Here is a 26,031-nt window from a genome sequence, read left to right as displayed (position 1 = left end):
TTATATAGTTGGCTGCTCCCACATTGGGGGCATAGATATTTAAAATTGTTAAATCTTCTTGTTGGACAGACCCTTTGAGTATGATATAGTGTCCTTCCTCATCCCTTATTATAGTCTTTGGCTTAAAATCTAATTGATCTGATATAAGGATTGCCACTCCTGCTTTCTTCTGATGTCCATTAGCATGGTAAATTCTTTTCCACCCCCTCACTTTAAATCTGGAGGTGTCTTCGGGCTTAAAATGTGTTTCTTGGAGGCAACATATAGATGGGTTTTGTTTTTTTATCCATTCTGATACCCTGTGTCTTTTGACAGGGGCATTTAGCCCATTCACATTCAGGGTAACTATTGAGAGATATGAATTTAGTGCCATTGTATTGCCTGTAAGGTGACTGTTACCGTATATGGTCTCTGTTCCTTTCTGATCTACCACTTGTAGGCTCTCTCTTTGCTTAGAGGACCCCTTTCAATATTTCCTGTAGAGCTGGTTTGGTATTTGCAAATTCTTTCAGTTGTTGTTTGTCCTGGAAGCTTTTAATCTCTCCTTCTATTTTCAATGATAGCCTAGCTGGATATAGTATTCTTGGCTGCATGTTTTTCTCGTTTAGTGCTCTGAAAATATCATGCCAGCTCTTTCTGGCCTGCCAGGTCTCTGTGGATAAGTCCGCTGCCAATCTAATATTTTTGCCATTGTATGTTACAGACTTCTTTTCCCGGGCTGCTTTCAGGATTTTCTCTTTGTCATTGAGACTTGTAAATTTTACTATTAGGTGACGGGGTGTGGGCCTATTCTTATTGATTTTGAGGGGCATTCTCTGAACCTCCTGAATTTTGATGCTCGTTCCCTTTGCCATATTGGGGAAATTCTCCCCAATAATTCTCTCCAGTATACCTTCTGCTCCCCTCTCTCTTTCTTCTTCTTTTGGAATCCCAATTATTCTAATGTTGTTTCGTCTTATGGTGTCACTTATCTCTCGAATTCTCCCCTCGTGGTCCAGTAGCTGTTTGTCCCTCTTTTGCTCAGCTTCTTTATTCTCTGTCATTTGGTCTTCTATATCACTAATTCTTTCTTCTGCCTCATTTATCCTAGCAGTTAGAGCCTCCATTTTTGATTGCACCTCATTAATAGCTTTTTGGATTTCACCTTGGTTAGATTTTAGTTCTTTTATTTCTCCAGAAATGGCTTTTATATCTCTCGAGAGGGTTTCTCTAATATCTTCCATGCCTTTTTCGAGCCCGGCTAGAACCTTGAGAAATTGTCATTCTGAACTCTAGATCTGACATATTACCGATGTCTGTATTGATTAGGTCCCTAGCCTTCGGTACTGCCTCTTGTTCTTTTTTTTGTGTTGAATTTTTACGTCTTGTCATTTTGTCCAGATAAGAGTAAATGAAGGGGCAAGTAAAATACTAAAAGGGTGGCAACAACCCCAGGAAAATATGCTTTAACCAAATTAGAAGAGATCCAAAATCGTGAGTGGGGAGAAAGGGGATATAAAGAGGTTCAAAAAGGAAGAAAGAAAAAAAAAAAAAAAACAAAAAAAAAAAAAAAAAAAAAAAAAAAAAAAAAAAGAAAAGAAAAAGAAAAGAATTTTTAAAAAAAGAAAACACCTAAAAAAAAATGTAAAAATATATATATATATATTAGATAAACTAGTAAAAAATCGTTAAAAAAGAAAAAGGTAACAGTTAAAAAAAAAAAATTTTACCCGAAGGCGAGAAAAAAAAAAAATGAAAAATAAAAAATTAAATTAACTGCAAGACTAAAAAAAAATCACAGGAAAAAAGCCATGAGTTCCGTGCTTGTCTTTCTCCTCCTCTGGAATTCTGCTGCTCTCCTTGGTATTGAAACCGCACTCCTTGGTAGGTGAACTTGGTCTCGGCTGGATTTCTTGTTGATCTTCTGGGGGAGGGGCCTGTTGTAGTGATTCTCAAGTGTCTTTGCCCCAGGCGGAATTACACCGCCCTTACCCGGGGCCGGGGTGAGTAATCCGCTCGGGTTTGCTTTCAGGAGCTTTTGTTCCCTGAGCGCTTTCCGTAGAGTTCCAGAGGACGGGAATACAAATGGCGGCCTCCTGGTCTCCGGCCCGGAGGAGCCGAGAGCCCAGGGCCCCACTCCTCAGTGCGCCCTCAGAGAACAGCGCCCAGTTACTCCCGTCTGCCTGACCCTGGCCGCGCTCCGAGCTCACCGAGCCTGCGACCGGTTCAAGGTAACACGGAGCTGCGAGCCTACTGTCAGCTCTGTCTCTGTAGCCGGCTTTCCTGTTCCAATACCCGCAAGCTCTGCGACACTCAGACACCCCCGATCCTTCTGTGACCCTGCGGGACCTGAGGCCACGCTGACCCCGCGTGGGCTTCGCCCCGGTTTAGCCTCTGGAGCGATGTCCCTCAGCGGAACAGACTTTTAAAAGTCCTGATTTTGTGCGCGGTTGCTCCGCCGCTTGCCGGGAGCCGGCCCCTCCCCCCGGGGTCTATCTTCCCGTTGCTTTGGATTCACTTCTCCGCCGGTCCTACCTTTCAGAAAGTGGTTGTTTTTCTGTTTCCAGAATTGCTGTTCTTCTTCTCTTCGATCTGCCGATGGATTTTCAGGTGTTTGCAATCTTTAGATAAGCTATCTAGCTGATCTCCGGCTAGCTGAAGCAGTCTCAGCTTGCTACTTCTCCGCCATCTTGACCGCGTATGTGTATTCTTGTTCACAGTTGACTAAGCAACAATTTCACTGAAGTATTGTTATGATACTGAACTCCAGATGTGCTGTTTTGGGGCTTAGGTTATAAGTATCAGTGCAGAGTATAAAAATTTCATTTTTTATGGAATCCAGCACCCCAAGTAATTTTGAAGATCAGTGATTTTTTTTTCAGAAACTGCACCTTGACAAACAAGGGCATCACTCATGGAAGTAAGTGGGGTTCCTTCAAATAGCCTCATGGACAGTGAATAAAATAAGAGGAACCAGAGGTTTGTTCTGGTAGACTAGTGGGCGAAAATGTGTCATCACCCCCTTAGAGATTCTCAGAGCTTGAAGGAGCAGGATGCATTGCAAGAGAGGCTGAATCTTTTGTGGGTGGACACACTGGTGATCCACAGCAAATGTCACGATGACCTGCCTCCTTAGAGTTTCACAGTATTATTATTTTATTTGCTTTCTTTTCACTTTGAGATACTGTAAAAAATAATATTTCAGAAATCAAAACATTATACTACTTGTGATGTTTGTCATAGTTGTTCCCAATTTTTCTTCTAAGAAAAAAGATAATATAGGGATGTCCAAGATTACCCTTTGAATCACCAATCCCAGGTTCATTTTCTTCCCTTAATTTAGCATTAATTGTGTATCCACCAATTTTAAAAAGTACTTTCATACATATATGGATCATTAAGCAATAGGATAGTTTTCAGTATTTTTTGCTTTAACTTGCATGTGTTTTTTTTAAAATATTGATACATAAATTGTTATTCAATTCTCTGAAATATTCTCTATTATTATGTGTCATTTTTTAAAAAATCTTTTATTTATTTATTTGACCGAGATCACAAGTAGGCAGAGAGGCAGGCAGAGAGAAAGGGAGAGGGAAGCAGGGTCCCTGCTGAGCAGAGAGCCCGATGTGGGACTCAGTCCCAGGACCCTGAGATCATGACCTGAGCCGAAGGCAGCGGCTTAACCCACTGAGCCACCCAGGTGCCCCTGTGTCATCTTTTATTATTAGTTTGTATCAGGAAATACCATTTTTCATCTGGTTTGTTTCCATTCAACTCTATGACGGGAGCTCTTTTCTCAATTGCATATACAGACACTAGAGTTAGTTCATTTTAAACTACTGTATATTATTCTATTTTATGAGCTTACATATGTTAATTTATTTCTGATTTTTGAATGTCACAATAAACATCTTTGTTCATGACATTTTATGTACAAATGTAAGAGTTTACTCTTGTGTTTATACCCAGAAGTAAATTCAAGATTTTATTAGAGAGGGAGGGTGTGCGGTGTTAGGGGGATGGGGTGGACAGAGGGAGAAAGAGTCTTGAACAGACTCTACACTGAGCACAGAACCTGACCTGGGGCTCGATCTCAAAATCCTGAGATGATGACCTGAGTGGAAAACCAGAGTCTGATGCTCAACCAACTGTATTACCCAGGTCTTAATAAATATTTGATCTTGTCAAGCTTTAAAATTTTTACCAATATATGTGGAAAAAAGAAGTATCTCATTTTAACACTTATTTTTCTTACTGATAGTGAGATTTTATTTATATTCTTAATGCTGATAACATTGATAGTTATGCACACTGCAAATATTTTCTCTCAGTCTGACTCCCTTTTATCTTTTAACATTATTTGTAGTGTGTTTAGTCAATAAATGTTTTGAATTTTTATTAATTAACATTTATGTTACCTGTTTTCTCAGTATTTTAAAAGAAAGCCTCCTTATCTGAGTCCTAAATCTATTCTCCTATATAAGGGTCTGTCTCTGGATTCTTGATTCTGTCACACTGATTTTTTCCCAACTTCTGCTGCTCATTTTTTTAAAAAGATTTTATTTATTTGATAGAGAGATCAGAAATAGGCAGAGCGGGGGACAGGAAGAGAGGAGGAAGCAGGCTCCCTACTGAGCAGAGAGCCCGATGTGGGGCTCCATCCCAGGACCCTGGGATCATGACCTGAGCTGAAGGCAGAGGCTTAACCCACTGAGCCACCCAGGTGCCCCTGCTGCTCATTTTTAAATCAGATATTTTGCTATTGAGTTGATGAGTTCCATGTATATAACATATAGGATATATGTATATAATGACTCCTTCTCAGGTAGGGCATTTGCAGATTTTTTTTTCTAATTCCATAGATTGCCTTTTCATTTTGCAGTTCATTTCTTTTTCTATACAGTAGCCTTTTAGTTTGGTGTAGTTCCATCTTATTATTTTGTCTGATGTTAAGGAGTTGTTCCCTTTATCTTTTCCTAAGAATTTTACAGTTTTCAGTCTTATCCATTTTGAGTTTATTATTGTGAGTGGAGTAAGATAGGGGTCTAATTTCATTCTTTTGCATGTGACTATTTTTTCCCCAGCATTGTTTTTTTTTAATTTTTTATTTTTTATAAACATATATTTTTATCCCCAGGGGTACAGGTCTGTGAATCACCAGGTCCACACACCCCACAGCACTCACCAAAGCACACCCCCCCCAATGTCCATAACCCCACCCCGCTTCTCCCAACCCTCCCTCCCCCCAGCAACCCTCAGTTTGTTTTGTGAGATTAAGAGTCACTTATGGTTCATATCCCTCCCAATCCCATCTTGTTTCATTTATTCTTCTCCTACCCACTTAAGCGCCCATGTTGCATCACCACTTCCTCATATCAGGGAGATCATATGATAGTTGTCTTTCTCCGCTTGACTTATTTCACTAAGCATGATATGCTCTAGTTCCATCCATGTTGTCGCAAATGGCAAGATTTCATTTCTTTTGATGGCTGCATAGTATTCCATTGTGTATATATACCACATCTTCTTGATCCATTCATCTGCTGATGGACATCTAGATTCTTTCCATAGTTTGGCTATTGTGGACATTGCCGCTATAAACATTCGGGTGCACGTGCCCCTTTGGATCACTATGTTTGTATCTTTAGGATAAATACCCAGTAGTGCAATTGCTGGGTCATAGGGCAGTTCTATTTTCAACATTTTGAGGAACCTCCATGCTGTTTTCCAGAGTGGCTGCACCAGCTTGCATTCCCACCAACAGTGTAGGAGGGTTCCCCTTTCTCCGCATCCTCGCCAGCATCTGTCATTTCCTGACTTGTTGATTTTAGCCATTCTGACTGGTGTGAGGTGATATCGCATTGTGGTTTGATTTGTATTTCCCTGATGCCGAGTGATATAGAGCAATTTTTCATGTGTCTGTTGGCCATCTGGATGTCTTCTTTGCAGAAATGTCTGTTCCTGTCCTCTGCCCATTTCTTGATTGGATTATTTGTTCTTTGGGTGCTGAGTTTGCTAAGTTCTTTATAGATTTTGAACACTAGTCCTTTATCTGATATGTCGTTTGCAAATATCTTCTCCCATTCTGTCTGTTGTCTTTTGGTTTTGTTAACTGTTTCCTTTGCTGTGCAAAAGCTTTTGATCTTGATAAAATCCCAATAGTTTATTTTTTCCCTTGCTTCCCTTGCCTTTGGCGATGTTCCTAGGAAGATGTTGCTGTGGCTGAGGTCAAAGAGGTTGCTGCCTGTGTTCTCTTCAAGGATTTTGATGGATTCCTTTTGCACATTGAGGTCCTTCATCCATTTTTAGTCTATTTTCGTGTGTGGTATAAGGAAATGGTCTGTTTAATTTTTCTGCATGCAGCTGTCCAATTTTCCCAACACCATTTATTGAAGAGACTGTCTTTTTTCCATTGGACATTCTTTCCTGCTTTGTCGAAGATGAGTAGACCATAGAGTTGAGGGTCTATTTCTGGGCTATTCTGTTCCATTGATCTATGTGTCTGTTTTTGTGCCAGTACCATGCTGTTTTGATGATGACAGCTTTGTAATAGAGCTTGAGGTCTGGAATTGTGATGCCACCAACTTTGGCTTTCTTTTTCAATATTCCTTTGGCTATTATTTGTTCCATTTCTTTGAAAAAGATAGATGGTACTTTGATAGGAATTGCATTAAAGTACTCATGAAAGAAATTGAGGAAGACACAAAGAAATGGAAAAATGTTCCATGCTCCTGGATTGGAAGAATAAATATAGTCAAAATGTCTATGCTACCTAAAGCAATCTACACATTGAATGCAGTTCTTTTTCTCTTAGTTTGACTTCTAGTTTCATAGCATTGTGATGGAAAAGGTATTTTCTATGATTTCAATCTTTTGTATTTGCTAAGCCTTATGTTTTGACCTAGAATATGATCCTTTCTGGAGAATATGTGTGTGCACTTGAGAAGAATGTTTATTTAGCTCTTGGTAGAAAGTTCTGTATATGTCTATAGATTCATTGGTCTAAGGTATGTTTCAAATCTTGTGTTTCCTTACTGATTTTCAATCTATATATGATCTTTTCATTGTTGAAAGTGAGGTATTGAAGTCCCCTCCTCTTATTCTATTGTTGTCTACTTCTCCTTTTATATGTTAGTATTTGCTTAATATATTTAGTTGCCCCAATGTTGGGTGCATATACATTTACAATTATTATATCCTTTTGAAGAATTGATCACTTTATAGTGATGTAATGAACTTTGTCTCTTGTTACAATCTTTGTTTTAAAATCTTTTTTGTTTGATTCAAGTACAGCTATCTCTGTGCCCTCTTATGACTTCCTCATGCAGGTAATGTCATTGTCATCCTTCACTATAAGTCTAAGTATGTCCTTAAAGGTGAAGTGAGTTTTTTGTTGGTAGCATATACCTAGATCTTGATTTTTAATCCATTTTGCCCTTTGATTGAAGAATTTAATCAATTTATATATAAGGTAATTATTGATAAGTAAGGATTTACTAGTACTATCTTATTGATTTTTGGATGTTTTTAGGCCCCTTGTTCCTGTATTCCTTTTTTGCTGTCATTCTTTGTGAATTAATGATTTCCCAAGTGGTATGATTTGACCCCCCCCTTTTTTCTCTTTTGTGGATATACTGTAGGTTTTCGCCTTGTGGTTATTATGAGGCTTACATAAAACATTTTATAGCAGTCTATTTTAAGCTAATATTTTCAATCCTGTACAAAAACTCTATCTTTTTATTTCTTCTCCTATATTTTTATGTTTTTCATGTCATAATTTTCTTCCTTGTATAGCATAACCATAACAAATTATTGTAGTTATAGTTATTTTTAATACTTTTGTCAATTAAACCTTTATACTAGGTTTAAGTGATCAACACACTACTGTATATCAGTAATAGAATATTCTGAATTTGACTATATGTTTAACTTTATCAGCATGTTATATATTTTCATATTATTAGTGAGCAATATTTCATTTCATTTCAAAAGATTCCTTTCAGAATTTCTTGTAAGTCAGGTCTAGTGGCAATGGAATTCCTCAGTTTTTGTTTCTTTGAGAAAGTCTTTCTTTTTTCTCCATTCCTGAAGGACAACTTTGCTTGATTGTCTTTCTGGTTTGCAATGTTTTCCTTTCAGCACTTTGAATATATCAATCTATTCTCCTGGCCTGTAAGAGTTCTCTGAGAAATTAACTTAAAGCCTTATGATGGTTCCCTTATAAGTGAAACTATTTTTTTCTCTTGTTGCTTTTTAATTTTTTTTAATTTTTAAAATTTTTATTAACATATATTATTTGCCCCAGGGGTACAGGTCTGTGAATCATCAGACTCACACCTTTCATAGCACTAACCATAGTACATACCCTCCCCAATGTCCATAACCCAGTCCCCCTCTCCCTACCCCCACACTCCCCAGCAACCCTCAGTCCTACCCCCCACAACCCCCTGCCCGCCTCTTAAATTCCTCATATCAAAGAGATCATATGATAATTGTCTTTCTCTGATTGACTTATTTCACTCAGCATAATACACTCTAGTTCCATCCACGCCATTACAAATGGAAAGATTGCATTTCTTTTGATGGCTGCAATATATATATATATCACATCTTCTTTATCAATTCATCTGTTGATTGACATCTAAGTTCTTTCCATAATTTGGCTATTGTAGACATTGCTGCTATAAACATTCAGGTGCATTTGTCCCTTTGGATCACTACATTTGTTTCTTTAGGATAAACACCCAATAGTGTGAGTCTGGCCTGTAAGAGTTCTTAGGGTAATAGGGTCTGGGTCATAGGGTAGCTCTGTTTTCAACTTTTTGAGGAACTTCCATGTTGTTTTCCAGAGTGGCTTCACCAGCTTGCATTCCCACCAACAGGTTGGAGGGTTCCCCTGTTCTGCATGCTCGCCAACATCTGTCATTTCCTAACTTGTTAATTTTAGCCATTCTGACTGGTGTGACGTGGCATCTCATCATGGTTTTGCTTTGTATTTCCACGATGCTGAGTGATGTACAGCACTTTTTCCTCTTGCTGCTTTTAAAATTCTTAGTCTTTGCTTTTAGATAGTGTAATTAATGTGCTTGTACAAAAGTGTTTTGGGTGGAAATTTTGAGATGATTCACTAGCTTCAAGAATTTGGATTTCCAAATTTCTTCCCAGACTGGGAAATTTTTTGTCATTATTACTTTAAATAAGCTTTCTATTCCTTTCCCCCTCTTTTTCTGGGACTCCAAGAATGTGAAGATTGTTTCTTTTAATTGTGTTCCATAATTCATGTGGGCTTTCTTTTACTCTTTTTCATTCTTTTTTTTTTTTTTTTTTTTTTTTTTTTTGCTCCTCTGACTAGATGATTTCAAATAACTTGTCTTCTAGTTCACTATTTAGAGAACTGTAAAATAGACAACTAAATGAAATTAGGGAAAGAATGCGTAAACAAAATGAGAAATTCAACAAAGAAATAGAAACCATTAAAAAAACAAATCTTAGAGCTGAAGAAAACCTTGAACTAAAGAATTCAATAGAGAGGTTCCATGAAAAAGACTCAACCACACAGAAAAAAAAAAAAAAAAAAAAGAGTGATGAGTCATTCTGAATATTTTGTCAAATAATCTATAAATCTTCATTTCTTTAGGGTCAGTCATTGGCTTTTTTTATTAGTTTCCTTTGATGGAGTTATATTTTCTTGATTATTCATGATGGCTGTGGCCTTGTGGTGGTGTCTATGTGTTTGAGGGAGTAGGCACAATTTCCAGTCTTTACTGACTGGATTTGGCAGGCAAAACTCTACCGTTCAGGCCATTAAGAGATTATGGATAGGCCCTCTTGCGGTGCCATGTGCAGGTTTGCTACTAGAGTGTTTGGGAAAGAAGGTCTGATTCCCGGATCATTGGGTAGGTAGGCTTATTTTGGTGTATATGGAGACCAGCCTGGTACATGGGTCTGTGGGTCAAGCCTGAAGCCTGGATTCATTGTGCTGAGCCTGGTCCTTGAGTGTGTGGTGAAGGGACTGAGCCCTGAATCAGCATAGGCAGACTTAGATCCTGTGTCCACAGCTGCCCACCAGGTGTTGTTAATCACTGAGGTGTGCCCAGCATCTGAGCCCATGGAGGTTTGTCTAATATAGGGATGATCCTGGAGCCTGGCTTCATGGGAGTGGGTGTGGCAGCTAGGACTGAGGAGTAATGGCCTGGTGATAAGGTTATCCTGGAGCCTTATGTCACAGGAGCCCACCAGTATTGGGATATGTTGGGGAGTCTGATCCATGGGAATTCATTAGGCGCCTGATGCCATAGGAGTTGGCCAATATATGCCAGTGTGAGCTGAGGTCTCTCCTCCCAAAGGTGTCTCCCTCTGTGCTGGGCCACTTGTGCATGGAAAAGGGGTGATAGGAATAATGCGACTCTATCTTTCCTACTCACCTCAGTGGATATTTTCTTATTTCTTTGCTTTACACAGGTTCTGTAGTCCCTCATCTGGAATCCTTGGCTCTTGTGAAGGTATTATCATACATGGATAGTTGTTCAAATTGGTGTTTATGGATCAGGCAAGTGCTAGAAACTTTGTTGTTGCCATTTTGCTGATGCCACTCCCCTTCACTCCACTGGTTAACATACCCCCAGTGATTAGTTTATTATTCCTGTGCTATGACCACATGCTTTCAATCAGTATTCTTTTTAAAATGACTTGATAATCAAATGATTGATTTGATAATTTGGTGAGCCTTCCCTCTTGGGAACTTGATGTTTACAAATATGTTATTTATTCTTGGATTGTTTTTTCTTTTATATATATATAGAATTGATTTGTCAAAATCCACAAAAATTCCTGTTGGGGATTTTTACTTGAATTTTATTGAATTATAAATTGGTTGAGGGGAGGGATTAACATTTATATTGTTGTTGAGAATTTTCCTATCTTTGAAAATGGTTTATGTATTTATTCAGGTCTTATATTATGTTTTTTAATGGTATTCTCAAAAACTGAATGCAAAGTGAATACCAAGAAACATTTTTCTTTCTTTTTTATGCCCTCTCTCTAAGTTGTCATGATTCAGAACTGGCTCACAGAGTAAAAGACATAGCAGGAATATAAGGGGAAAAATCTACAAAGTTATAATCAGTTTGCTCATTATTATCATTAGTAAATAGATGAATTCTGCATTATAATTATATATTGACAATAGTCACTACACATGTGTCTACATCAACATTGTAAAAGTCGACACTGAAATTATTCCATCAGGGAGTCAATAATATAGAAGAGCAAATGGGCTTGAAGGCCTGGTGCTAAACTGAACTATTGATCTATTTAACAGTAGACAATACCGGTTAGATGGCTAACCTGTCTTCCTTCCCACCCATCCCTTCTTCCTCCTTACTTCTTCTCCTTTCTCTTACCCTACCTATCTAATCTCCTTTTATTCTCTCAGTTTATTTCAGGATACAAGTTTTTCCATCTTCTGTAATAACAAGTGCTCAGAGAAAATGGCTAGGTAAAAATAAGGTATTCCATTTGATTTCTCTATATATAAGACAACACATTTTTTGGAGGTTTATTCTTAGGAGAGTTATAAATTTTGTTTCTTTAGTGAATGGTATAATTTTATTTTCAAATTATATTTTCTAAAATGTTATTGCTGACATAAGAATGTTTTAAGTTCTGTTTGTTTTTGTATCTAGCAAACTTTGCTGCCTTTGTATTAAGAATTAGCAGTTTTGGTTCATGTTTCATAGTCTTTTATGCAAATAATCATAGTCTGAAAATAATGACAAAATTCTTCCTTTTCTTTGTCTTTATATCTTTTTTGTTTTATTGCACAGGCTGGCATTAATTAGTATTAGTAATATTGTTCTTGATTTTGACTTGAGTGGCAATGGTTCTAAAATGTTGTTTTTTAGAATTCTTAAGAAAGATAAAGGAATAAATCTCTTTTATTAGAATAAAGAAGTTCTTATGTATCCCCTTTTGAGTTTTTATTTCTTGCTAATAAGAGTTTTGGTTAGAATTCTGTGTTGAATCTTATAAAATAAGTTTTCTTCATCTTTTTAAATGATCATACATTTTTCTCCTTTTATCTATGAATTTAGCAAATTTATTGATAGTTTTAAAAATAATTTCTATCAAGGTTATGAGGCATTAAAATAAATATAGTATCACTGTGTTTATGATCAGTATATCATTGCACTATTTGTTTAGGAATTTTGTATCTGTGTTTCTAAGTAAAATATGTCTATGCATTTTTTAAAAGATATATTTATTTATTTATTTGAGAGAAAGAAAGAATGAGAGAGAGAGCACAGGCTGAGTGAGGGGCAGAGAGGGAAGCAGATTTCCCACTGAGCAGGGAACCCAGTGCAGGGCTCAGCTGGAACTCTGGGATCATGATCTGAGCAGAAGGCAGTGGCTTAACTGGACTAAGCCCCCCCAGTCCCAGGTGACACTATGCATTTTTTTTTTTTTGTACAATTTTTGCCTTGCTTTGCAATCAAGGAATTACAACATCATAAAATGAGTTCAAGTAGATTCCATTTCTTTCCTATTCTTTGACAGAGTTCCAAATACAAGAATTATTTGTTTTTTGAAAATTTGGCAAAACCATCTTGTCTGGGACTTTTTTTTTTAAGATTCATTTATTTGAAAGAGAGAGAGACAGAGAGAACATGAGTGGAGAGAGGGGTAGAAGAAGGAGAGGAAGAAAGCATTTCCCTGCTGAGCAGGGAGCCTAATGCGGGGCTCGATCCCAGGAGCCTGGGATCATGACCCAGAAGTGACCTGAGCTGAAGTCTACAATTAACCAGCTGAGCCACCCAGGCACTCCTGGGCTTTTAAAGTGAGAGGGTTTTTTTTTCTGACTCACTTTTCATTTTATTTTATAAATATTGACAATATTTGGATTTTATTTCTTCTTGAGTCAGTTTTGATAATTCACATATTTTTCAAAAAATTGGTATTGTTTTTTATGTATTCCTTTAGTTTAGTGCCTTCTTTTATGATGCTAGAAATTTTTATTGTATTGATAAGTAAGTTCCTTTTTTATTCCTACATTAGTGTTTTTCCTTTTTTCTATTAAAATTTTTTCAACAAAATAAAAAAAGATTATTTTTTAATGTTTAATTTTAATTTTATTAATTTCTTCTACTTTTAGTGTTTTTTTTTTTTTTTATTCTTTTTCAGCTTTTTGAGGTATACCTGACAAGTAAAACTGTAAGATAATTAAAGTGTACATTGTGATGATTTGATACACAAATTTGTTGTGTAAGATTTCTTCCCATCTAGTTAATTAACACATCTATCACCTCATTATATATATAATTTTTGCAAGAATATTTAAGTTCTACTCTCAGCAAATTTCATTTATACAATTTCAATTATATAGTGCAGTATTATCAACTATAGTTGCCATGTTCTACATTAGGTCTTCAGAGTTTATTCATTTTATAGATAAAAGTATATATCCTTTTACCAAACTTTCCATGTCTTCCCCACTCCTCAACTCCTGGCAACCACTTTTCTCCTCTCTCTTTCTATGAGTTTGATATTTCTTTTTAAGATTTTGGATATAAGTGATACCACAAAGTATTTGTCTTTCTCAGTCTTATTTCACTTAGTGTAATGTCCTCAAGGTCCATTAATGTTGTAACAAACAACAGAATTTCCTTCTGTCTCATGACTGAATAATATTCTATTGTGTGTGTATATGTGTGTACACACACACGGTATTTTCTTTATCCATTCCTCTGTTGTAATGCTACAGTGAACATGAAAGTACAGATAGTTCTTTGATACCCTATTTTCATTCCTTTGGAGTTATTCTTAGATGGGCTTACTAGATTATACCATAGTTTTATTTTTAATTTTTTCAGAAAACTTTATACTGTTTTCCATAGTGGCTCAACCAATTTATTTGCCACCCACAACACACAGGATTCCCTTTTCTCCACATCATTACCAACATTTGCTTTCTCTTGTATTTTTTCATAGTAGCCCTTCTAACCAGTGTGAAATGACATCTCGTGATTTTGGTTTGCATTTCCCTGATGACATTTTTAAACACCTTTTCATGAACCTCCCACTCATTTAGATGTCATTCTCGGAAAAAAAAAAAAAGTCTATTCTGTTTCTCTGTCCATTTTTAAATCAAGCTTTATTTTTTCATTATTGAGTTGTATGTCTTCTTTATATACTTTGGATATAACCCCTTATTATATATATGATTAGCAAATATTTTCTCCTGTTTAGTAGGTTATCTTTTTATTTTGTTGAATGTTCCCTCTGGTATATAGAAGCTTTTAAGTTTTATATACTCTCACTTGTTTATTTTTGCTTTTCTTGCCTTGGCTTTGGTGTCAAATCCAAAAAGTTCATTGCAAAGACCAATGTCCGAAACCAATGTTTTCCTTTAGGAGTTTTATGGCTTGTGGTCTTAAATTTAATTCCTTGGTCCATTTGAATGGATTTTTGTAAATGGTTGTAAGTATTGGTCCAGGTTCATTCTTTCGCATGTGTGTTTATCCAGTTTTCCCAACACCATTTATTAAAAAAAAAAAAAAAACTGTCCTTTCTGCCATTGCATATTCTTGGCTCCTTTGTTTAAATTGACCAAATATACATGGGTTTACTTTTGAGCTCCCTGTTCTGTTCCACTGATATGTGTTTTTCTTTTTTTGCCAATATCATACTGTTTTGATTGCTATACAGTTTTGTAATATAGTTTGAAATCAGGAAATATGATGCCTCTAAGTTTGTTCTTCTTTCCTAAGATTGATTTGGCTCTTCAGGGTCTTTTGTGATTCCATGTTAAATGTTTATTCAAGTTACTTTATTATTATATTGTGTTAAGGGACATGTATAGATATTTTCCTGTCACCTCATTTAAAAAAACAAAAACAAAAAACTTGTTTTTGTTTTTTTTCCTCTTTTTGAAGCTTTTTTTTTTTTTTTTTGAGCTTAACCAAGTTTTGTTTTACCAGGTTCCTTTACTTTTACCCTATAGGTTCAGAAGGTATATGTTGCATTTCTATTGTATTAGTAGTAGATTTTTTGTAGCTTAATATTCAATTTAAACAAAGTTTAATGTTAAGCAATACTTCTGTCCTTCTGACAAATTATCTTCATATGTAATCACTGACCTTGCTTCTCTGTTATTTTTTCTGATGCTTGAGATCTACTCATTTTAAAACATACTAGTAAATTTCTCCTCTTTCAGTTCCTTCTCCTTCTCTTCTTGTTTCCTTTTCTTTTTGTTCTTTTTCTTCTTTATAGTCAACATTTTGGATTTAACATTGTTTTTGTTAGTTTAATTTCATATATATAATATGTATATTATATATATGTTTTGCTTCTAACTCCTTTTTAAGTTTTATTTTCACTAAAGTATGTCTCCTCAGCAAATCTTTCACTGAGGTTAGTGAGCTTCTTGAATATATAGAAATATAAGATTTCAATTCATCTTCACTCATAACTGATAATTTGACTCATTGTATCATATGAGTTTACAGTAATTTTCTTTCAGTTTACTAATGACATTGTTTTGCTCTCTTCTGGAATATAGTATTGCTAATGAGAAGTTAACATCAAAATGACTTCTGGTAGATTAATTCTGCTTCTCTGGTTGTTTTTATTGTTATTATTTTTTAATCTCTGTCAGTTTACTATGATAAGTCCTGTGTATGTGTGCGTGTGTGTGTATGTCTGTTTTAAAGTTGTCTACTTCTAGCACTCAGCATTTTTGATCTGAGGATTTAAGTCTGTTTTCTTCTCAAATGTTGTTAATTACTATTTCTTAAAAATATTACTTGGTACTTGTTCTCTGAATTCTCTAAATTCATGTTATACTTGACCTTCTTATTCTATGCAAGCATGGTTCTTTTCTTTCATATTTTTCTTCATCTCTGTGTACTCTTCTGAGAGAGTTCCTCAGTTCTATCTTCTAGTTTGCTCTTTTAAAATGTGATTAGTATAATACCTGTTACTGAAATAACTATATGCTTACATAACTATAAATATTAATATATTATTTAATTATCTATTGTTTCAACTTCAGTAACAGTTTTTTTATTTCTAAGATTTTGGCTTTGTTATTTATATCTACCTCTTCTTTTTCCAAAATATCTTTAAAATATATTTGCCCTAATGGATAGTCTTTCTTTTATTTCCCGCCAGGGAAGCCAAGACTTATCAAAACTCCAGCCTTTGGTTCCTCTTTGGTGTTTTGCTATCTTGTTTCTATGCTATATGCTGTATCATCTGCTCTTTGTTTGAAAGTGGAAATTTTCTATGAGAATGAAAATTTATCTCCTTAACCCCTCCAATTAGGCTTTTGTTCCCATCTACTCTATCAGGGGTTACTGATTACTTCTGTTTTATAAAATTCAGTGATCAGTTCCCAGTCCAAAATTTTATTTCTCAGCAGTTCTTGATGTAGTCATTCATTCATTTCATCCTTTCTATCTTGAAATACTCTGAGTTCTATGACATATCCACCCTGTTTTCATTTTCTTCCTACGTACTTTATATACCAGATATTTATATTCCTATATTTTGGCATATTCTTTGCCAGATATGTCTCTTTTTCCCAACCTCTAAAATTGATGTTCTTGAGCTCAATCCTTAGATCACCTTTGGTGATCTAATTTAGTTCAGTGGTTTTAAGTGTTAACTATGTGCTAATCACTGTCAAATGTATGCTTTACCTGGCCTCTCCTGGTAGCTTCAGATTCAAATATTCAATTGTTTTTTGATACAGAGTATATGCTTGGATGGGAACAGTAGGTTGAGGGAGAGTTTTCCTATTATCCTCAAATTAACAACTAGCATCAAAAATTTGAGGAAAATAGTTTATAATCTCCCATGTCCCTCCTGTCCCAGCTGAAGTGAGACAAGCCCTCATGAAGAGATTGGCATAGTTGCGAAGTCTGTGCTACCGGACACAATGGGAAGGGATTCCTGGAGTTGTTGCAAGGCACAGGTGCTTCTCTCAGGCCTTAACAAGTGGCATCTAAATTAGTTCTCCTGTACCAAATGTCACTTTCCTTTTAAGTCTAAATAAGAAGACAACTGTACGAGAATGGAGATTTAAATAAATCTTCAAAGTTGTGAGTAGTTGACAAGGAACAGTGTTGTGGGGGAGGAAGGGATAGTAATATCCTTTCTGAAAGCAAATGAGAAGGAATTCAAGAGATTTGCTTACAAAGATTGGGATGTCTGTGGGAAAGGATGTGTGGCAACTTTCCCTTGGGTGTATGCCTTCATAGTAGATTTGTTGATTTGTTTTGTGACTATTTAAGCATTAGGAAAAGGAAATTGGGAAGAGGAAACAGTGCAGAGTGGCAAGGGTGCAATGGAGCAACAGGTCTTCCTTTCCTTTCCTTTGCAGCAAGGATGCTTGAGCTTCACAAGGAGTGAGTGGGCATCGTAGCCATTTTATCAGACAAACTAGAGCTTCAACCAAAAACTGTAATAAGAGATGAAGAAGGGCACTATAGCATAGAAAAGGGGGTCTATCTAACAAGAAGATCTAACAATTGTGAATATTTATGCTTCTAAGTTGGGGGCAGAAAAATATATAAATCAATTAATAGCAAAGCTAAAGAAAGTCATTGACAAAGCACAGTACTAGTTGGAGACCTTACCACCTCATTCACAACAATGGACAGATCATCCACGCAGGAGAGGAACAAGGAAAAAGGATTTTGAATGGCACACTGGATCACATGGTTGGGTATATATTCAGAACATCTTAAAGCAACAGAATTCACATTATTTTCAAGTGCACATGGAACATTCTCTAGAATAGATCACATTCTGGGTCACAAATTGGGCCTCAACGAATGCAAAAAAGATTGAGATCATACCATGCATATTTTCAGACTACAGTGCTATGAAACTTTAAGTCAACCACAAGAAAAGTCTGGATAAACCACAAATACATGGAGGCTAAAGAACATTCTACTAAAGTATGAATGGGTTAATGAGGAAATTAAAGAATTTTAAAAATACATGGAAGCAAATGAAAATGAAAACACCACAGTTCAAAACATTTGGGAGGCAACAAAGGCAGTCCTAAGAGGGAAGTATATAGCAATACAGACTTTTCTCAAGAAACAAGAAAGCTCTCATATAAATCACCAAACCTTCAACCTAAAGAAACTGGGAAAAGAGCAACAAATAAAGTCTAAATCTAGCAGGAGAAGGGAAATAATAAAGGTTAGAGCAGAAATAAAGGATATAGAATTTTTTTAAAAAAAGTAGAATAGATGAATGAAACTAGGAGTTGGTTCTTTGAAAGAATTGACAGAATTGATAAACCCATAGCCAGATTTATGGGAAAAAAGAGAGAAAGGACCTAAATAAATAAAATTATAAATGGAAGAGGAGAGATCACAACCAACACCACAGAAATATAAACAAGTATAAGGGAATATTATAAGCAATTATATGCCAACTGATTAGGCAATCTGGAAGAAGTGGATACATTCCTAGAAACATATAAATGACCAAAACTGAATCAGGAAGAAATAGAAAATCTGAACAGTCCAATAACTAGCAAAGAAATTGGGAGTGGTAATCAAAAATTTCCCAACAAATAAGAACCCCGGGCTGGATGGCTTCCTAGCAGAATTATTACAAACATTTAAGGAAGAGTTAATACCTATTATTTTGAAACTCTTTCCAAAGATAGAAATGTAAGGAAAATTCCCAAACTCATTCTATAAGGTCAGCATTACCATAATTTCAAAACTGACAAGGACCCCACTAAAAAGGAGAATATAGACAAATATCTCTCATGAACATGGAAGCAAAAATTGTCAGCAAGATGCTGGCCAATTGAATCCAACTGTATATTAAAATGATAATTCACCTCGACATAGTAAGTTTTACTCCAAGTTTTACACTTGCAGGGGGGTGGTTCAACATCTGCAAATTGATCAATATGATGTACCACATTAATAAAAGGAAGGATAAGCATCATATAATCTTCTCAATAGATGCAGAAAAAGCATTTGACAGAAATACAGTATCCTTTCTTGATAAAAACCCTCAAGAAAGGAAGAACTGAAGGAACTGTCTCAACATCATAAAGGCTATTATATGAAAGACACACAGCTGTTATCAACATCAACGGGGAAGAACTGAGAACTTTTCCCCTAAGGTCAGGAACATGATAGGGATGTCCACTCTCACCACTGTTGTTCAGTATAGTACTGGATGTCTTAGCCTCAGCAATCAGATGACAGAAAGAAAAAGGAGGCATCCAAATTGGTAAGGAAGAAATAAAACTTAATATTTGTTGACAACATGATACTCTACATAGAAAACCTGATGGACACTACCAAAGAATTCCTGAAACTCATACATGAATTCGGCAAAGTCACAGAATATAAAATCAATGTGCAGAATTCTGTTGCATTTCTATACAGCAAACAAAGCAGAAGAAAAAAAAATCAAGGAATCGATCCCATTTGCAATTATATCAAAACAAAGATATCTAGAAATAAATTTAACTAAAGAAGTAAAAGATCTATACTCTGATCATTATAAAACACTTATAAAAGAAATTGAAGAGGTTGCAAAGAATTTGGAAAGCATCCCATGCTCATGGATCGGAAGAACAAACATTGTTAAAAATGTCTATACTGGGGCACCTGGGTGGCTCAGTGGGTTAAAGCCTCTGCCTTTGGCTCAGGTCATGATCCCAGGGTCCTGGGATCGAGCCCCGCATCGGGCTCTCTGCTCAGCGGGGAGCCTGCTTTCTCCTCTCTCTCTGCCTGTTTCTCTGACTACTTGTGATCTCTGTCTGTCAAATAAATAAAATCTTTAAAAAAAAATGTCTATACTACCCAAGTGAATCTATATATTTAATGCAGTTTTATCAAAATGCCACCAGAATTTTTCACAGAGTTAGAGCAAACAATCCTTAAATTTGTATGGAACTGCAAAAGACCCTGAATAGCCAAAACAATTCTGAAATAGAAAACAAAACTGGAGACATAATCATTCTGGACTTCAAGCTTTATTACAAAGCAAGACACTATGATACTCTACAGACACATAGGTCAATGGAATAGAACAGAGAACCCAGTAATGGACCCACAACTAAATGGTTAACTGATCTTTGTCAAAGCCAGGAAGAATATCCACTGTGGGGGTGGGGGGAGTCTCTTCAACAAATGGTGTTGAGAAAGCCAGACATGTAGAAGAATGAAACTGGACCACTTTTGACACTATACACAAAAAATAAGTTCAAAATGGATGAAATACCTGTGAGACAAGAAATAATTGAAGTCATCGAGAAGAACACAGGTAGAAACCTCTTTGACCTCAGCCATAGCAAATTCTTCCCAGACATGTCACCACAGGGAAGGGAAACAAAACCAAAATGAACTCTTGGGGGTTTAATCAGGGTAAAAAGCTTCTGTGCAGCAAAGGAAACAATCAACAAAACTAAAAATCAGCCTACAGAATGGAAGAAGATACTTGAAAATGGCGTATCTGAGTAGAGGGTTAGTATCCAAAATCTGCAAAGAACTTATAAAACTCAACACCTAAAAACCAAACAATCCAGTTAATAAATGGGCATAAGATATGAATGATACTCCCCCACACACACCCCCCCAAAAAAATCCAGATAGCTAATAGACATGTGAAAAGATGCTCAGCATCACTCATTTTCAGGGAAATACAAATCAAAACCACAATGAGGTACTACCTCGTACCTGTCAGGATGGCTATAATTAACAATACAAGAAATAACAGGTATTGGTGAGGATGTGGAAAAGGGGAACCTTCTTGCATTGTTGGTGGGGATGCAACCTGGCACAGCCATTCTGGAAAACAGTATGGAGTTTCCTCAAAATGTTTTAAAACAGAACTATCATATGATCCAAAAATTTCACTGCTAGGAATTTTATTCAAAGGATATAAAAATACAGATTTGAAGGGATATGTGCACTCTGATGTTATAGCAGCATTATCAACAAAGTCAAACCATGGAGAAAGTGCAAATGTCCATCAACTGATGAGTGGATAAAAAAATACATGAGACACACACACACATACTGGAATATTACTCAGTTATCAAAAAGAATTAAATCTTGCCATTTGCAAGAACATGGATTGAGCTAGAATGTATTATGCTAAGTGAACTAAGTCAGAAAAATACCATATGATCTTGTGTATATGTGGAATTTAAGAAAGAAAATAGATGAACATATGGGAAGGGGGTAAAGAAAAAAAGGAGAAAGGTAAACAAGCCATAAGAGACAAGACATGACAGAGAACAAACTGAAGGTTGATGGAGGGAGTTGGTTGGGGTGGGTAGATGGGTGATGGGTATTAAGGAGGGCATTTGTTATGATGAGAATTGGGTGTTATAAGTGATGAATCACCTGGATTCTACTCCAGAAATCAATATTGCACTATATATTAAGTTTGTAAAATCCAAGTTTTAAAAAACGTGTGATATATAAATATGTAGATTTATATATGTATGTATCACATATATTACATATATTATATATCACATATATATTATATATGTATGTTTCTGAAACTCTTAATGATAGGGAACAAACTCAGGGCTGCTAGAGGGGAGGTGAGTTGGGGGATGAGGTAAATGGGTGATGGACATTAAGGAGGGCACTTATTACATTAAGTAATGAGCACTGTTGTATGCAAGGGATGAATCACTAAATTCTACCCCTGAAACTAATACTATACTATGTATTAACTAACTCAAATTAATATAATATCTTGAAAGAAAAAAAAAAAGCAAAACAGACATAGCAATCCAAACTTGAGATTTTGTGTTGGTGTCTTACTCAACTTTACACCTATTTGGTGATGGTAGTAACAGACTATGAGGTATACTGTGGAGAGGGAGTTGAGGGGCTCTGGAATAGGCCATACTGGAGTCAATACTCTCACATCAGAGATTGTGCAGTAGAGTCCTCAGAACTGGGCAAGTTCTTGCAGATTCCTTCAAAAAATTCAACACATATTCTACAAGACATTGGAGTGCCTAACCTAAATGACATTGAAAGGTATCCAGTCTCATATCCTCAGAAGAAAGACCGCAACTAACAGAGGAGGGAAATTGCGCACCTAATTAAGTGAAACCCATCTTTCCAGCTTCAGCTCAGTGGGAACTATAATCAAAGGAGGTGGACGGAAAGGAGAAGGAGACTGTACTTCTTCCCTGTTCTGAGTCAGTGTGCCTAAGATTGATTGCTAAAATGGAGTATTTCCAGAGGAGTGGCCTGAGGGCTTTTAATAGTTTAAAATGACTAAAAATTATAGGTTCTACCCCAAAAGTTAATGGGTAAGGAAGAGATATGTGTCAGAGACCATGCCCATGGCCTACTAAGTGCAGACTTTTTAATAAACTAGTCAAAAATGTTCAAGACATCTTGAATTTAACATGTACAAAACTGAGCTCGATTGCCTCCTCTAAATCTGCCCTTCTTCCCATCTTACCTAGATCAGTAAGTAGTCCCATTCTTCCAGTTGCTTTGGCCCCAAACCCAAGAATTACTTTTAGTTCTTTTCCGTTTAAACTCACATCCAGTGTAATGGCAGACTCTGTTGGTTGTACCCTAAAAATACATGGAATGTGGAGACTTCTCCCCACCTTCACCCTGATCACTATGCTTCTTGTCACACTCACATGTAACTGGTGGTTCTTTAATTCCAGTCCTACTAACTGGACTTCCTGCTTCTTCTCTTGAGCTGCTTGACCTTGTCACTCTCTGGCAGTTAATTCTCCATTCAGTAGTCAGAGAGATGATATAAAATTATAAAGCAGACATTATGACTCCCTGTTCAAACCCACTAGTGAGCCCTCATTATGGCTGGAATAAAAATCTACTGCTTTCTACCAAGGACTGAAGGCCTCACATATGTGGCCCGTTTCTCTGACCTCATCTTCTACCATCCTCCATCTTTCTTTTCATCTATCTGCATTAGAATATGCATCCCTACAGCAGAACCTACATCCTTGTTCTTTTGCCTGAAACACTCTTTCTCCCCTCTATATACCATCTTTCTCCAGTCTTTTCTGTTACTCTGCTTATAATTCTTCATGGTATTTATTGGAGTGTAATTATATGTTAATTTGTTATTATTTTCCTGTTTTTATTTAAAACTGTTAACTTCTTGAGTGCAGTGGCTTTTCCCCTACTATTATATTCTAAATGTCTAGAATAGGCACCCAGTATATTTTTGTTAAATGCATTAATATCTCTGACGATTTAAAGTTTATTATTTTATTTCTTTCAGATTGTATTTCTTTGGGTTGAAATTCTTCAATTTGTCGGGGCTTGTGAAATGTCACTTTGGTGCTGGGTTTCTTCATGCATTTCATATATTTTTGGTGTCTCTTATTCCTTGAGAATGAGTTTTGTGGGTCATGTTTTATCCTGTGGATATTCCACTGCAGTTCCCTTCTTGTGGGGAGTTTTTGTGGTTTTCATTGCCTTAGCTAACAGGGTGCCGCATCACCAAACCAGATCTCAAGTGTTTTGGCTTGGGATCCTGTATAGCATGGATGGCACACTTCCAGCAGGGCTTTGAGCCCTGAGCAGATTAGGTCTGGTCCTGTGCAGGTGACTTTGTTTTCATGGCTAGGGCAGATATGTAGGGTATTTTCTGATCCCAGCTTTGCTCTGGAGTCTCAATTCCAATTCTTAACCATTCTGGGTTCTGAAATCATTCTACCCTCCAGCCCCTCTTTATTTATGCTTAAGCTTAGCTGTGTAATAATGATAATAATAATAATAATAATAATAATAATAAAAAACAAAGCAGGCAAAACCAAGCCAGCCAGAAAGAAGGTGGTGTATTCTCTAGTGCCTTTGGCATGTTTTTATCTCCTCCCAATCTCTTGAATCTTAGATTTTAAAATCTCTCCTTCCACCCTTTCTGGTACCTCCACTGAAAAGGACACTAAATTCTTCACTTTAGGTTCTGGATTATAATTTCCACCTGCGAAACCAATAGTGCCTTTTGCTAAACTCAGTTGTTCCCAATTATAGGGCTTATTCCCAAACATGAACATCTGCGGTTTCCAACCTCATCCTTGGGTCTGCTCCATTGACCCTTTTGACTCAGTATTTCATCTGGCAGTGAGATTACATAGCTGGTTAGTCTCCTTGTTCAGGATTCAGAAAGAACATGTAGAATGTCTACGTTAACTGTTCCAATTCTCCCTTCTAAGATACTAATCCTTGTGTCTTAACATTATTGCAATTGTTCAAAAGTTAGTATTATAAAATACAATCAGAATGTGTTTAGATGGAAATAGAGGGTTATATAAGCAAGTTTGCAATCTGTTAGAGAGATCCATGGTTTAAAAATTAGGACATTTTATCTAAAATCTGGATTAAGTGAGATGTTTTGACAACTCTACTTCTATATTCTTGCATGGAGAAATTGGCTAGACCTGAGCAGCAGCTACCCTCTTTAGACTATACATGATCTTTTTACTGTTTCTAGGTGATGTGCTTCACCTACTCATTTGTATTATCTTCCTGGGCTCCACTAGCATCTGAATTTTTAAAGTCTTAACCAGAACTTTGGGTTTTAATAGGAATGTAATTTAATTTCAATCTGAGGAACCCCAAAGGATATTGGTATTGCATAAAAATCTTTTGTAACATAGATACAAGGACCAGATTTGAATAATGGAAAATTTGAACATAGTGTGTAATGTGGTTTCATGAATTCTATGTTAAAGATCACCATTGTCAGTATTTGATCTGGTTTAAATAATGAATCACTGTTGCTGTTTCCTGGGAAATTGAGTTAGGAATGGAAGTAATGGGAACTCTTGTAGTTATGGATCAAAAAGATTGTCTGGAAGTCTAATCTCGAAGACTTGGGTAATGTGAAAGCAAACAAATATGAGAAACACGAATCTCAATCTTTTGTACACTTTAGGAATAGAATATATCTTCTTGGGGAAAATCTCACATTTGACAGGCTGAGAAGCAAAGAACTTACTTGAGGTTCTCTGTGAAATCACTAAAAAATAAGCAAAAAGAAAGCCATGTAATTTTTCTTAAATAGAGTAAACATAGTATTATCTAACATTTTCCCCTGGTGTCTCTGAGTAGACTAAGAAGAAAGCATACTTTGAGGGAACACTCAAAATTCTTTCTCCAATTAAACATTACTTTGAACTTCCTGTTTTCTTTCAAAAATTTTGGCTACCTCTTTTATATTTTTCAGGATATTTTTTTGTTGTTTTTGTTGACATATGCTACTTTACTTCTTTTCATCAGTATATTCTTAAATTATCTGTAACGTAGGGGAAGCTGTGTAGTAAGAAAGCAAGAGAGCAATAAGAAACTCAAATAACTTTAAGAGACTTTAAGACCTGAGAACCATAGTAGAGAAACAGAATACTTACTTATGGGAGGCGGGGGCACACCTAAAAAGAAAAATAGATATGTGAGTAATTATTTGAAAGAACAAGTTCCCTTCTAGGGAAGCATATTTGTGTGAGGAAGAAGTTTGGTAGTCACATGGCTCTTGGTTCCAACTATGGTTCAGTGAACTGTGTTCCTGGGCAAGTATGTGGCCTTGGTTTCTTAGCCCTTAAAAGAGTTAATTTACTCCAAGGATTAAATGGGATATAATGTAGTTAAAGCACGTGTATAGTTCTTATCACTGAAGAGATGCAAATTTAACAAATGTTTGAAATTAAATGGAAGTTTACTTCACTGAATGAACAGAAGTCAAAGTAATGTGAGAGCTGAGTCTCTGGCTGCTGCACAGGAGTTAGAAATGAGTAGGGCAGAAATAGTTCTATAGGCCATGTAGAGGACAACAATAGAAAATAGTAAAAAAAAAAAACAAAAAAAAAAAAAAACACAAAAAACACAAAAACCAAAACAGACTAAACTTACCTCTGGGCATTGAAGGTGGTGGACCAGCTGAAATACAAAGAAGTATTTTTGTAAGCCTTTTCCACTTTTTCTCCCCACTCTCGGTTTAGAGTTCTTTCTCATTAAGTCATTATAACAATAGGGAAAATGTTCCCTTTGGTCT

General features: G+C 36.2%; 1 long non-coding RNA gene across 1 annotated transcript in view; it reads right to left on the bottom strand.

The window, feature by feature from the left end:
* The window catches only part of LOC123393308, a 38,400-nt gene that overhangs the window by 12,174 nt on the left and 195 nt on the right, over positions 1 to 26,031 (bottom strand). Inside the window, exons 2-4 of the long non-coding RNA XR_006608055.1 lie at positions 25,890 to 25,916; positions 25,391 to 25,411; positions 24,982 to 25,002 (exon numbers count right to left, since the gene is read on the bottom strand). This is a non-coding gene — a long non-coding RNA (uncharacterized LOC123393308). The remainder of the gene's footprint in view (positions 1 to 24,981; positions 25,003 to 25,390; positions 25,412 to 25,889; positions 25,917 to 26,031) is intronic.

This window comes from Mustela putorius, unplaced genomic scaffold, assembly GCF_011764305.1.
Source record: "Mustela putorius furo isolate JIRA1106 unplaced genomic scaffold, ASM1176430v1.1 tig00000799_pilon_pilon_pilon, whole genome shotgun sequence".
NCBI classification, from domain to species: domain Eukaryota; kingdom Metazoa; phylum Chordata; class Mammalia; order Carnivora; family Mustelidae; genus Mustela; species Mustela putorius.
This window is presented reverse-complemented; position numbering and strand designations above follow the sequence as displayed.